Source organism: Boleophthalmus pectinirostris, unplaced genomic scaffold, assembly GCF_026225935.1.
Source record: "Boleophthalmus pectinirostris isolate CB_2022bp ecotype Guang Dong unplaced genomic scaffold, ASM2622593v1 HiC_scaffold_19, whole genome shotgun sequence".
Taxonomy (NCBI): Eukaryota; Metazoa; Chordata; class Actinopteri; order Gobiiformes; family Gobiidae; genus Boleophthalmus; species Boleophthalmus pectinirostris.
Genome location: NW_026571140.1, coordinates 19515386 through 19529860, shown reverse-complemented (window position 1 = coordinate 19529860; position 14475 = coordinate 19515386). Strand labels below are relative to the sequence as shown.

General features: G+C 37.5%; 1 protein-coding gene across 1 annotated transcript in view; it reads right to left on the bottom strand.

The window, feature by feature from the left end:
• nfatc3a (nuclear factor of activated T cells 3a) overlaps nt 1-14475 on the bottom strand; it is a 313699-nt gene that overhangs the window by 267593 nt on the left and 31631 nt on the right. The window lies entirely within an intron of this gene.

Here is a 14475-nt window from a genome sequence, read left to right as displayed (position 1 = left end):
ACATCATAGCCTACAGACGGCAAAAGACGCTTCTTGTGAATAATTCATTATTATAGTATTGTTTGGTTTCATGCTTGTAATTTGTTCTTTCTTAAAAATAAATAAATAAAAAATACAAATAAACTAATGCTATCTTCATTTCTACGCGTACTTTTGTTGTTGGTGTGCGTTTTCAAATACCACAAGGGGGCGTTCTCGTGCAAGTTAAGCCTCTAATTACTTGCGCTTAATTAATTGAGTTTTTCTTTTGCACAGCTTGTAGCCTATGTGTGTCTTATTACTCGTTTTTTTTAATTTATGCTCACGACGAGAGACTGTTGCCATCTAGGGCACAGAGATATATTTTATCAATGTTGGGCGTGTTTCCAGGTTCCTCCAATACAATGAGACACGTGGGCGTTTTATTTTTCCTGTACCATCCCCAGAGGTAACAGAAAGAAAAACAGGTGGTTGGATGTAAATAACATTTTAAACTGTGATGTAATTCTTAACCTGAAATGCCAGGCAAAATGCACACACTCACCACTAGATGGCAGTGGGACTCTAGATTTAGCCTATACTCCAGGCCCGAGGTCAGACTGTTTTAATGACTTATGTGGCTATGTTTTAATGTAATTTTCAGTAAAATTCTTAAACCCTGAATGTCAGAATGTAAAAAAGGTTCTGTTGTATATTAACATACAGGCTCTCTGAAACCTCTTTTCATGTTTTCATAAGAATCTGCATAAATAAACATGCAGAATATACAATAATTATTGCCTCTCCATTTTTTCAATGTAAAAACAAAAAAAGTCAGTGTTACTGACAGATGCATGCTCCTATACATGCAGACAAAGTGCTTATGTCTTTCAGTATTCAGAGGTGCATCTTAGTGCAATGTGTGTTGGGTAGTGGTCCCATGGTTTAGTGGAAGATGTTTTTACTGACTCTTGTGTAAATGTGGGAGAACATTCTGCTTACATCGTCACAGTAAAGAAAACAAACATGCAATGGCATTTTCCACACAGGTGAATCAATTACACTGTGTAGGTGTTGAAGGCCCTCAAGGGGTTGTATCCTCTATATTTTAAATTATATGCACTACATTTTAATTTTTTTATGCATTTGCCTCCCACTTGAATAAAATGACTCAGGCTCAGGCAGTTTAGATTGTAAATTGTCAGGTTACAGCATATTCCAATAATTTGCAGAACGTCTCTCCTTATTTCCTCCCCCATGATTGCCTGTCACTACTACAGCTGTGCTATGGACTAAAACTCATTAAGAAACATATTAAAAGTCTTCCAGGACATAACTACAACTTCATAGTAATTATAAAATAAATAGGATAATTAGATGCGTGGTAACGTCAAGCTTTCCTTAATACATTGCTGGTGGCTCATTTGGTTCATATCCTTTTTGCCTACCTTCTCCTCTGCTCTGTCTAGACTGTGATTACATCTACTTTCACTTTGACTGCCCATTGTTTCCTGCTCTCTCTCTCTCTCTCTCTCTCTCTCTCTCTCTCTCTCTCTCTCTCTCTCTCTCTCTCTCTCTCTCTCTCTTTCTCTCTCCCTCCCTCTCTCCCATAAACACAAACAGCCACAAACTTAATAAAACAATATGAAAGCACATTGTGTTTCCTGATATGCCATCAAATGTATCCTGCTTTTATCTAAAGTACATTTATATGTAACCTACTTTAGATAGCTATGGTCCATCCCGTCATTAGAATATTGCAGTGATAAGTGCACATGCATTAGTGTCTTGGGCCAGAAGCATGTTGCACAATGAATAATGTGAAACAGGCTGAGGAGAGTCTGAACGTGCTGGTGGAGCCATGTGCTCCTTGCCAGGGCCTGTCTCTGATCATTTTCTTTCAAAATTACACATAACAACAACAGTGATTTCATCAGTGAGATATGGTTGCATAACCTTTGTTTTTGACCTCATATAGAACAAAAAAGCAAAGCTAAAACATGACAATTTACGCAATATGCAGGGTTTGTGTATTCAAGTTGCAGATATAGAAAAGTTAAAGTATCCCATTTGTTTTCTGAGCCATAAACACAATTGTAAAAACAGTGTGAACTGCCTAAATTTAGGTAAAATTGTTCATATCCTTCATTTTATTTGGCCTTATGATTGCCACAGGCAATTGCATGTTAAATTTTATCTTTATCATTTCTTCTAAATACTGGTTGCACAAAGCACACTGATAAGGTTAAACCAGTTTTAAATTTCACCATTACAAATTGAAAAGCCATTTCCTTAATTAAGACAAATCCATCCACTTGAATTACATTGGATCTGTGGTCACAGTGACCGGTCACCTCAAGATAATAGTGATTTAACAGTCTGTCATGTTTAATTACATGCATGGAAATGAAAGAGCTTGCCGCGCTCCATTTGTTACTACAATATTTGTACTCCGTGCTCCCATGTGTTGGCTTTACTATTGGGGTACAGTAGTGCAGTGTTTTCATATCCACTGTGAATGTTTGCGTTAGGGTGTAACGTGATGACCTCATCCATCCTCTGACAGTCTGCTCTTCAGAGATGCACGGGCTGGGCGTGTTGGAGCAGTTAAAGTTCACATGTTCAAATTTGTGCTTATTTCCCTGAAAATGCAAGATATTGCACAACCCAACAAAGACATCACTGAATTTAAATTTGAGAAAATGCTTCTTCACAGTAAACAAAATATAATTTTTTTTAATTAATTTTTTTAATTTTTTTATTTTTTTACAGCAACACACATGGGAAATTCAGCAACATACAACTAGAAAGAAATTAAATAAAACAAACCCTTTAGCCATGACTTTTGTTTACATTTCAGTAAGTTCTCGTCAATATTGGCAGCAAGACTAAAACTCAGCTCTTCAGCTCAGTTTCGTTTATTTGCTATTATAGTTAAAAAGAGCCCATTGGAATAAATAAAGCACGAGGGGTTACTGGTGCATTGAATTATGATTACGTTATTATTGGCATTTTACTTTGCAACTTCTTCAATGGAGTTGTAGCATTTCAAAAGCACTTTAAGGACAGCTGTTGAGGTTTAAATGTAGCTTAGTAGAACAGCATTATGCGGATGTATTAATATCTTCCTTTATCTGTCCTATTTAAAAACACGTGTAATACATAGCACTCAAGAGTTCAAACATATTGGCCTTATATTAGGGGCTGTGGCATGTGTGGTATGGCAGCAGTGCAGATGCCAAAGCGGGGTCAGGGTGTCTCCAGAATCCCACACCAGTCAGAGGTTTATTATAGCTGAGGTCGCTCTGGCCCCCTGAGGAGAGAGACCAATAATTAGCACATGGGTTTCCCTCTGAAACATGCTCTACCGCCCCCTAGCCCACAGCACCCTGTCCACTGTGCTGCCTATTTCAGGAGTGCAACTAGCTATGTGTATCAGAGCATGAAAACAAGATGGATAAAATAGTAAATCTGTGGCTCAAAATGAATGGCGAATTGGTGATTGTAAATAGTTAAGTGTAATATATGATAAATGTAAATATTGTACACCTGTAACTACTGTCATAAGCTCAAAATCTATTTTAAAAACATTCAGCAATCAATAAAAAACATACTAGACACTAGACACATTCCAAAGTAGCAGGATTTTCTCTTGAGCCCAGGTTTCCTCCTGTGAAATCTACTGAGAGTTTTCTGTCCTAAACAGGTTTCTGCTTGTAATACATTAGTGGTTTCAACTCTCAATCCTCTATCAAAACCTTCAATTGCAAAATATTTGATACTGTGGAACTGAGCATATAATGCTGAACTCAAATATGACAATCCATCTTGAAGCACAAATGCTAATAATCTATTGCTGTAGAACTGAGGGAAATCAAATCAAAATGAAATGATACTGGAGCATATCCATCCAGAATTATACCAATGTTTATGTTTATAATCTTAACCTTAGTCAATAATTCAAGTTAGTGATTTCTGTGGAAAGTACAGTACATTTTAGAAAGTCATTAGAAAACCCTCATTAGTGTTAAGTGTGTTTTCTGAGCTGTACCTGTTGATTGAAGCCCACTGACCCAGTTTCCACAATGTATTTTCCTGGTCTTGTTGTGAATGTGTATAAGGATTTCCTCCAGTGCTGTTGATTTCTTATCAGCCTCACCAAAACCACTTAAAGAAGCTGTACCCGATTTTCTCATACGAGAGTCAAATTTGTTTTGCCCCAGTACAGATATAACAGTCCTGAGGGTTGCCACTCTTTTCACACTGCCCTGACACTGGATATAAGTATCCTACCTGTTGAGCTTTTTATTACCTCCGCCAAGGAGGTTATGTTTTTGCCGGCGTTTGTCTGTTTGTTTGTTTGTTTGTTTGTCTGTTAGCAACATAACTCAAAAAATTATGGACCGATTTTGATGAAATTTTCAGGATTTGTTGGAAATGTGAAAAGGAAGAACTGATTTCATTTTGTGGGTGATCCGGAAGAAATCCTGGATTCTGGATCACTTTGAAGTTTTAGTTAACATTGTGGTAAATGGGCCAAAAAATTTGTTTCTCAATATCTCGGTTAATTATTGACCAAACCTCATGAAATTTGACTCAGGGATGGACAATGGGATCCTCTTTCATATTCCAAAGGCTGATCCGGATCTGACCCAGAAGACTGATTTTATCGCAATTATATAAAAAATGGGGGTAGTCCTTGGCGGAGGTCTGCGCTCTCTGAGTGCTTTTCTAGTTATAATTGTATTTTACTGCTCAATGTGCTTAAATTGCCCCTCAGGGACAAATAAAGTGATATTTATTCATTGATTAAAATCAGGCCATGTGATCTCTGGATCAAAATTAATAATTTTTTATGGACTATGAACCTGGAAGCAACTGTCCTAGCTGACTACTTGTTGTTAGGATTGGTGTGCTGCAAATGTTTTATTTTTTTTAAAGCTTTTCTTCTCAAAAATTAACTGCATAGAAGTTGGACAACAGCAAGTACAAGTGTGACTAAGTGTGTGTCCACCATCAGTAGCAGTGTGTGACAATGCCACTTGTTTCCGAGGCACATTCCTCTGTGTCACATGCTTTCATGTATCAATTAAGCCCCACAGTTCAGGGATATCCATTAGCCTGCAGGTCACAAGATGATGCATGCCCCCTTCCTCTAAAATGACTCATTGCACTTAAAAGCCAGTTGTTCACAGCACCAAGACCAGGTCATCATACCATTACTAAGCTCTGATGCCGTCATGAAAAGTCCTACCACCGTAATGTGCTACAGTGAATAGCAGAATGGTGTTTGCTCATGTGTCTGTACCCTGAGGAGGTATGATAATAAATAATTACTCAAATACAGTCTGTGGTTGACGTTACCCACAATCCAGGTGTTGTGTCTACAACTGAAACCAGTCATATACTTGTCAGCACCAGTATCAGACAGTTCTTAATTGCTAATGAAATAGAATTCATTTTATGTTATAATTAATTTGACAGTAATAATTTCTATTCAGTGTAACAAATGCCCAAACAGTACCAGTAAATTTGTAAGACGTTGTGGCAAGATGGCAAAAGTGCACTCTGTATCTTCATGGCTCAAGATCTAAATGCATGTTATCCCTAATTGCACAACTAAGTGATAGACAGCACAGAGGACGTTTTGTTTTCTTTGACCCCAGAATGTTTAATTGTATTTTGGTGTGCCAGTCGAGAGCAGTACCTGTCACAAAGCTCCTTAGCCATGTCCTGACACTTGAAGCCTTCAAATGGAACTGGATACAGCTGCATACCTCAATTTTTGGAATGCTAAAAACGCATTGGACTATTTCACCACACAGCCTAATGCTGATTGATGAAGACTTTTTTTTTTCTTTTTGCTAAATTGATTAAATAGATTTTTGGTTCCTGTTAGACAAATACAATTTACAATAAATATTGATTTTTTTTTTCCTGTATAAAAAGGCTAGAATCTCATACATAATGGATCCAGAGGTAAAATGCAGAACTGATCTCATTTCCAAAGCCCAAATCTACAAAATATAAAAGGAGAAGGTGCGGGATAGGGCTGATTCATCTCCACACAGTCATCTGATCCATGACTGGACCACAGAGTCTCACAGGAGGCTCACATTGTGGTGTGTGAGCTGCAGTGAAACAGCTGTGAGGCAGACTGCAGGTGAAAGATGAGGCCAGTCCTAAAGGGAGGCATCAATCTTTTATGGACTGACACATCTGAGAGAGACAGACTCAAGGAGAGCCACGACACTACGAACACTCCCCTTCTTTGGTCCAGGCCCTCGAAAGAAGTGGACTGCCCCGACCAGTCAAATGTGTATGAACCATACCAAATGTGATCCGTGATCCCAGGAGGCCTACAAAGTAAATTCATCCACAACAACGCTGGCAAAAACAATGTCTGAATATAATTCATATTTTACTGCCATTATAGTGTTAAAATTTCAAACTCAATTTCAATATTTAAAAAAATGTTGATACCCAAATGATCTTACTAAAAGTTCTTTTTGAGATAATGCTGTAATTTTCAAATAAGTGTTTCTGTTCTGTTCTAGTTCTGATAAAATATAAGATGAAATTATTATGTGATTTTAATTTTTTTTTTCAGTATCGATACTTGCTCAAATAAGTTTACTTTCAGTGTTAGTTTTAGTATTGATTAGTATCTGATCTTCAAAATCTTGAGCTTTGCCACTTAGATCACCCTCATGAAGTCTGTTTCTGATTATTTGGTCAGACACATTCTCACCTGTGGTCAGATGGAGGTCATCTTGTATGGCGCTGGCAGTAGTGCTCCTGGTTGATCCTGGTCTCTTATGCCTGCCAGTCTCCTCTGTCCCCTGGAGACACAACAATCCTTCTGACAGTGTCTTAATATTGCCACTGATTATTATAGCATATATTACATATATTGTATCAACAAACTACTAAACTTCCCTGTATTTAATTTTACTCACTGTGTTCTATTTGTGCCCTATTCAGTGTTTAGCTGATCAAATAAACATACTTGCACCATTTTTCTGTACTGAATGTTCCACGTTTTCCCCACATACATAAGAATCCATTTTTAGGCTAAAATGCAGTAATTCCATGCTGTTAGGCCCATTGTAGATGCTCGGCTGCATCTGCTCATGTTGTGTATTGTCTATTGATGGTGTGGGAGCTGCAGACGCCTCAGTGGGCACAATTATGCATCTCACAAACCAACACAGGCTAGTCTCTTCCTCACACAAGGATCAGCATTTTCTCAAGCCAGAGGTGAGGAGCATCTGAATACATATGTTTATTCTTTTCTATGAAAAACGTTTTTTTCTTGTAACAGTCAGCTCCACATCGCCCCCTGTAATATATTCAGGCACATGCATGTGCATGGCAGCTGTCTCCTCTGGTGTAAGAAAGCAACATTAAGGTTACATTGTTTGGATTTTGAGGATGCTGATGTTTTGTACTTTTACTTTTGACTCTCAGACATTGATGCATACAACATATAATCGCTCATTGAAGGAGACACTAATCAATATTTTACAATGTGTTAATTTTAGACATCAACATTTTATTATTACAGCTTAGCAAAAGAATTGGCTTCATGACATCCTGAACTGATAAGTCTTCTTTTCATATTCACTGTAACAAACTGGGGATTATATAGGATTTTTATTTTTCAAAAATGTCAACATACTTAGACATGTGCAAGTCAATTGAAATATAACTTTGAGTAAGTAAATAGGCATCATCATAAAAGCGAATAAAAGTTGATTCATACAAACATGTCTCTGTTAGTGCATACAACTGTTTTCTATAGCTACAAGAAAACCATATTTGGTTAACTGGGTTGCTCATTATTTGATTTGACTCTACAGTCACGTCTACAGTGGTGGTAAGCTGTCCTGGGGCTGAATGAGAAACATGTTGCAACCAAAACACACATCCATCATAACAATTAAACACACTGCAGATAATAAAAGCACTGCAGGGAGTGAACTATCAACCTTCTGGTTAGTGGACAACCTGCTTGACCTCCTGAACAACTGCTGACCCATGATACATCATTTATCATTAAAACAGATTAGGTACACACAACGGCCTATAGTCTGTTCAAACATATTGTAGTTCTACTAACACAAAGTGATTCATGGTGATTTGTCCATCCAAAACAGAGGATGTGAAATAGGACCTTTTTGTGGGCTGTGTTTAGCATATACTCCATTGTATGTTGACAAAAACAGGGTCCAAAGAAAGCAGAGAGTCTTTTTCTTTTTTCTATTTACAAAAATCAGACATGTTTTCCAAGAACCTCACACACCAGGAATCAACACATCTGCAGTCAATTGCTGCATCTAAATGAATTGCTTCCTGGTCCAGACTCTACACCAGCTGTGCTCAGACTACGTACTCACCTACGTAATTATAAAATTGCATCACAAAACTCATAGGAATTTGTTTCCTTTTGTTTTCCTTGTTTTCCCTTTGACATTTATCTCCTGGTACTGTGCAAAAAACACAAATCTCTGGCATGTGTTTATTTTAGACTGTCAAAAACATGCACCTCATACAACAGTTATGACATTATGGTGGTGAAATGATCATCTTTGGTTAAGTTTTCTCATCAACAAATACAAAATAAATCTACTTTCTTATGCAACTGTACTTTTGGTGGAGCCAGAGTTACTTCTTCCATCACGTACAGTCTGCACACACATGTTCAGATGTAATCAGTAGTTCACTCGGTGCGTGTCGAGCAAGGCCGACATGCTGTTTTAAACCACATTGAAACAGAGCTGCCAGATTTCTACATTTCTGTCTTACATTTTCAAATGCTCCCCGCCTTGCAGCATCGAATGGAGTTTGGAAGTAGGAATTGCAAAATAAGCCACAATCTGTTCCCATTTAGCCGAGAGGAAGTTGACCTCATCAACTAGAGAATCATCATTAGACTTACATCATAGGAAACCGTTTCATAGCACAAATGATTCTTGTGTCATTGTTCAAAAACTGCCTTTTTTTGTAGTGTGTGTCCTCCTGATTGACACCGGCTGGAGTTGGCACTATTTACTGTTTGGGGGGCAGCTGTTTTTGGTCTTTTGACGTCATTATAGTAAAAAATAAATGCAGTCATAGGTGTGTTACCCCAATGAATTGGCAAGTGGACACTTAACATGAGCTATAGCTAAAATGTGGACATGTATGCCATCATCTGCACACCACCCTGAGCCAGTCAGTGCTGAAATTAGATACAGGGTTTCAAATGCATGCCATGTTTAATTAATGCAGTTAATGTTATTAAATATAATTCTATTTGTATTATATTTGACAGGAAAGTGTCGCTGATCATTACATTCAATCCTTCAGTAAGAATTTATTAATTCAGTTAAATGGTATTATTCAAAGTCAAATTTAGTTGCTCTCTCCAATATTACAACTTTGTTTCCTCATCAAAAACTTGCCTGAAGAGGGTTTAGATGTCATCTTATGTCATGTCATTTTAGGCATCTCTCACAGGCCCTATTTGGACCCTCCTTGTGGTTAGTTGTAAGATTCTGTGTAATGCTCAGCCCACAAGCCTATGTCATCCATACTCCCACATGACAATTCTCCATAATTATAAAAAACATTAAACAAAATTGTATATAGCAACTTGACAAACCCGATGCAGAGTGCAGTAGTTTTCAGTGTTGTAATAACTCTCTGAAGGGGGAGTGACTTAACATGGGGAGCAAAGACATTTGAAATTCTACAGCTGCAGAACAAAGTATGGGGAAAGGACTGGCTTTCCCCGTACTTTGGCATAGCCTTAAGTCCTCCACTGACATTGAGTTTTTCAAGTGTTTTCTCTAAACCTGTTCACTGTTTAACTGTATTAATCCCAGTCAAATGTAATATAATTTAATAGATTACTTAAATGGGTTAATAAATATTGATACGTTCACCATGAACAGAAATATCCAAATGCAACCTTCAACAGTCAGATAGTTTATTTATTTATTTATTTTCATTATTTTTTTTTGGAATATTTTGTTTAGTTGTAGGTGTAAGAAGTTATCCATGCATGTACAGCAGTGATTGTTTATCCAAAAAAACTTGTGGTCAGCCTTTTCATTTTCCACTCTTGTGTATGACTAGGTGCCAGGATGATTAATTGGCTGAGTGACCCTTTTACAGACTGCAGGCTTTCTGGGATTAGATGACTGGAAGACTGGCAAGCACATTATGTGAATGAATGACAAACAGTGTGTTGGTTGGCACCTTGCTGAATGAGTGCCAAAGTGACCATTTGCCTGACCCACTGACCTGCTGGTGCTGTATGCATTTTCTCACTAATAACTTATCCTAAAACATACAGAATATGGCTCACATTGACTGAAAGGGAGAGGTTTACAGGTTCAAATGTATATAAAAATATACACCTAAATATGTATGTTAAAAGTACATTGTTGTTTAACTTTTCTGATGGAGGGTCTGTCAAATGCTTTTCTCCATGGAAATGTTATTGCTTTGTCGGGAATGTTTCACGGTATGGCTTTAAACATTTCTATCTTCATGGAGACTAAACCAGACTAAGTTACATGTCAGATCTGCGGAGAGGCAACCCAGTTCACGGTCACAATTCCTATTTTAATAGGTATTTTGAACATTAAATCCACCTGTAATTGAATACATGTAAGGTAGAGCTGTTTAATGTCATACTGTGGAACAATCCAGGCAAACAAACACGCAGGGGTGGACCTCCAACCAAAAAGTTACATGCACCTTTAAGTAATACATGTATGTAAAAGTGTAAGCATGTTCTGGGCATTGATTTCCTCTGAGTTGTATTCTGACTGATTCAAGCATGTTTTAATAATCCTTTACTGTTCTGCATTTGAGTGCTTTGAACATTTCAGCTTCCCCCTACACCCCCATCACTGCCAACTACTCTGTACTTACTATTATTTGAAAAAAATCTGACTTTGGGTCATTTGTATAATGTTCAGAAATGCCATATAGACATTTTTCAACCATAAAAACACATAGTTGGAAATACTCTGCTGTGGAAATGCCACAATGATGAGGATGAGCTCAGTTCAGTTATGAACAGAATGGAAATCAATAGATTTATTTTTACACCAATACTGTGTCTGACAATGAACAAAATGTAAAATTACAATCTACATATGTTATAGTTTAATACTAAATATCCAAAAGAAAGTAAGTCTAAGTCTAAAAAGGTACAGTATAGGCCTATGTCTTCTTTAATGGTGTGCAATACATGTTTTCCCAACTTAACACTTAATCGTTGAAGTTGTTATCCGAATTTCACCCTTTTGACTTTAGATTCCATTCCATGTTCCAAGATAGTTGGTTTGGTACATTAAGTCTCAGCTGTTTGCCCTTATTATTGTGATATTTTAGCAGTAATGGAAGATAATCATGTGTTTATTTGGCATATGCATAGTTATACTGACCTCCAAAATCAGTGAGGCCTCTCAGATACTTGTATTTTGTTGCTACTGCGTATTAAAAACTTAAAGCAGTTGTAAACAGTTAAAACATTTGCTGTTGTACTATATGGTCAGTTGGTTTTCTGTGTTATAAATTTGTTGACTGGACATAAACAAAACATAATCACCAGGGACTGACTGTACTCTTGGGACTTGGTTGTACTGAGTTGGATACGCACAGATCAGACCTCCAGAGCCATATAAGGATTGGTTGTAGCTTGTGTTCAACATCGCACTAAAACATGGGGCCCTCCTGTTGTGAAAGTGTTGCTGAAATGAAAAACAAGATTGAAGACGTCAGATGGAAAGGCAGAACTGTATCTGTTTCTTATTGGTTGTTACCTCTGTGAATGTTTTGGATTAATAATACTTAACTGAAATCTAAATTTCAATTAGCATCTTAGATTTAGTGTTGCTAAAGCAAGTTTCTCCATAAAATGCATCCGTCTGTCACCACGGCGATCACAGTCAGGACTCTCAGAGGAAAACTCCATATTTGTCCAGTCTTTCCTCAGTCACTTCAGACAAAGGTTAAGAGGTTTAAAGACATCCTGTTGCTCCTCCTTCATCTCTGTCTATGACCGTCAGTAGCACTTAACAATTCCAAGTAATGCTGGTTTGTTGTTACCATAAAGCAAACTAAAAATAACAATACACTTTACTCATCATCAGTAAATGAATATAAAAGTGCTGTGCCATTTTGAATTCATTAAAAGTGCGAAAAACAAGTTCATTTGAAACTGTTTGCAGTGATTCAAACTTATCCCTAACTTTCTTAATCCATTCCTGTTATCCTAATTATTCACTGTAATGAGTTTATAAGCGTGTCTCACAAGACGTTTGCCTTCACTGTAACGCTATCAACAACTAGCATGATAACAAATCAGCCAGAAAGTTTTTCCTTTTACTACATATTTACTTCGGCAACATAATTTTTACTCTATTACATGAAAAGTATTGAGTACCGAACAGCCACTTTAGTCAGGAAGGGGTCGATTTTTGACCACAAAGAACTGTCCAGCACATCCTTTGAGATAAAGTGAAGAGTTTAGTCACCTGAGTGGAGCTTGAAGTAGAGCTGCTGCCCGAATCAAAAGAAGGGGCCAGCAGAAGCTTGATAGACATCTGTGCATCTGTGTTTTAATCCAAGTAAATGTCTTAATAAAATGGAGTATCCATATTGTTTTAATTTTGCATTATATGATTTCCCAAAATGTGCGTGCGTCTAGTGTCCTTGATCAGCTAATTCACAACAATTAAAAATAATCTTAAGCACACTATGTTCAGCCAAAATGGAGACAACCTCATTTAGATGAGTTTAGGTCCCATCAAGAGAAACAGGGCAATTCAATTTGAGGAGTTACAGCTGTGAGGACAAACTCTATATCTCTGTCTCCAAGAGAAAAAAAAAAATCTCTGTGTACATAATCTATTGAACAGTGTGTTTTGGTATTACATACAGATGTGCCAGGGTCCCCAGTTTACAGTCTTGTCTGAAAAATCTTAAGAAAACAAATATATTAGACAATTAAACCAATCTGATATTACATTTAGGAAGCATTGCGTGGTCAGGGAAAAATGAATTATGTGAGATTTGGACAGAGACTGGCTGTGCAGGTGCTGCTGAAGTCATTGTGATGCAGACTTATAATGGCTTGTGTGTCAGGAAGTGAAGAAAATGATAGCTCGCTCAGGGTGCAAGTGCTTATCTAAGGTTTAAGCGCTCATATTTTGGGTTTATTTAAGCAGAAGGACACGGAGAGCTGTTATGAAGATTACATAGCCTATCATTGGAGATTATACACTGAAACGACTAGTGTTTATACTGTTTATAATATTATTTATTATATTGTGGAGCTTCTAACTGATGACATATATATAATGCCATAAGGTGGAACATTCCAGTCAAAGCAACAACATCTCAGAAGGCAGACCACCACCAGAAAAAAGTCATATAAAGCACCTTTAAAAATGATTAAAAAGGTAAACGTTCAGACTCCACGAAGTCCCAGTCTCTCTATGTGGAGAAGCATTCACGTACTGATCAGTGATAATGCAGTATAACGCATTAAGTTTTTCTTGTCTAAAGACACATGCTTGGAAAACACTAAAGCTTCTATTGGGCTTTTTAATGTATTTAATTTCAATGTCAATGTGAAATCTGTTTGGACACTTTAATTTAAAACATTCTCTTTTATTTATTCTTAAAGCATTTTTGCCAGGCAGTTACATATCAGTATCTATACCTAAGTAAATAAACTGTGGAAGTATTGAAAATTATTTTGTACAGACTACTAATTGCATCCGGAAGGGTATTGTATTGGGCTTAAGCATTCACTTTATCTTGATGTTTTCCCACCTGAAGAGACATCCAGATTTAGTGGACAGCTTCAACCTTTATGTCCTATTTGTCTTAATTTATAGGCCAGGCAGGCACTGGCAGGGTATATGCAACATGAAAGCCTGCTTCAGTTTAAATTGAACTGCTGACTGACGGGGTGAAGAAGAACAGGACGAGCCTGCACCTTTCGCCGCTACATCCTGAAGTCGTCCCTCAGCTGCTGCGGGGCAGGAACAGAGGACCCTGTGTGGCCTCCGATCGAGGCAGAGAAAGAGCCAGGCTGGTGCAGCGTTACCACGGCAACCGGGAACAGTGCAGCCACAGTGGTTAAAGAGGAAGCGGTGTGGGGCGATAGGATAACTGAATATACGCCAGGGGACACCTTTGTGCATTAGGATACCACTCTGTCTCTTTTGAAGGAGAAGAGATGAGAAGCAAATTAAACCGTTGTTTTTGTAAAGCGGTTTGCCCCAAAGGAAGACATGTACCTCACAGGACTGTACCATGCTTCACTATGTCCAAAATAGTTAGTAAAAATATTTTGAGACTCATTCAGTAACCAGTAAAACCGAGAGCAGAAAACATAAAATAAAAGAGTTTTAAAAATCTTTGTAATCTGTGTGATTAAAGAAAAGGCTACAGGCTAAAGTAGGCTACAGTTTAAAAATGGTGATGGGCATGGCTGGTAAACCTTTT